Here is a 346-nt window from a genome sequence, read left to right on the forward strand (position 1 = left end):
TCGAAACAAATAACGATGGCAACATTATAACCATAGATTTTATGATGAAAGCAAAGCATGTTTTTCATTTTATTTGGGGGGAGGGGATCGCCATAGTTGCCATAAATAACATAAATTAATGATATCAAGGCGCTTACTCTGTTTTCTCTATCACATTACGGCTAAATTCATTTGATTTATGGCTTTGGAAAGTTAAGTTAAGCTAGTGGTCTTACTTATTTGACTGTTTCAGCTGTTGTTGTTGTTAAGTGTAAATATGAAGACAGTATTTCTGCCTTTAATGTGTTTTTAATATTTGTCTACTTTGTCTTTGTCTGATTATATTATGTCACTATTACTTGCATGA

The sequence above is a fragment of the Penaeus monodon genome, chromosome 15, assembly GCF_015228065.2.
Source record: "Penaeus monodon isolate SGIC_2016 chromosome 15, NSTDA_Pmon_1, whole genome shotgun sequence".
NCBI classification, from domain to species: domain Eukaryota; kingdom Metazoa; phylum Arthropoda; class Malacostraca; order Decapoda; family Penaeidae; genus Penaeus; species Penaeus monodon.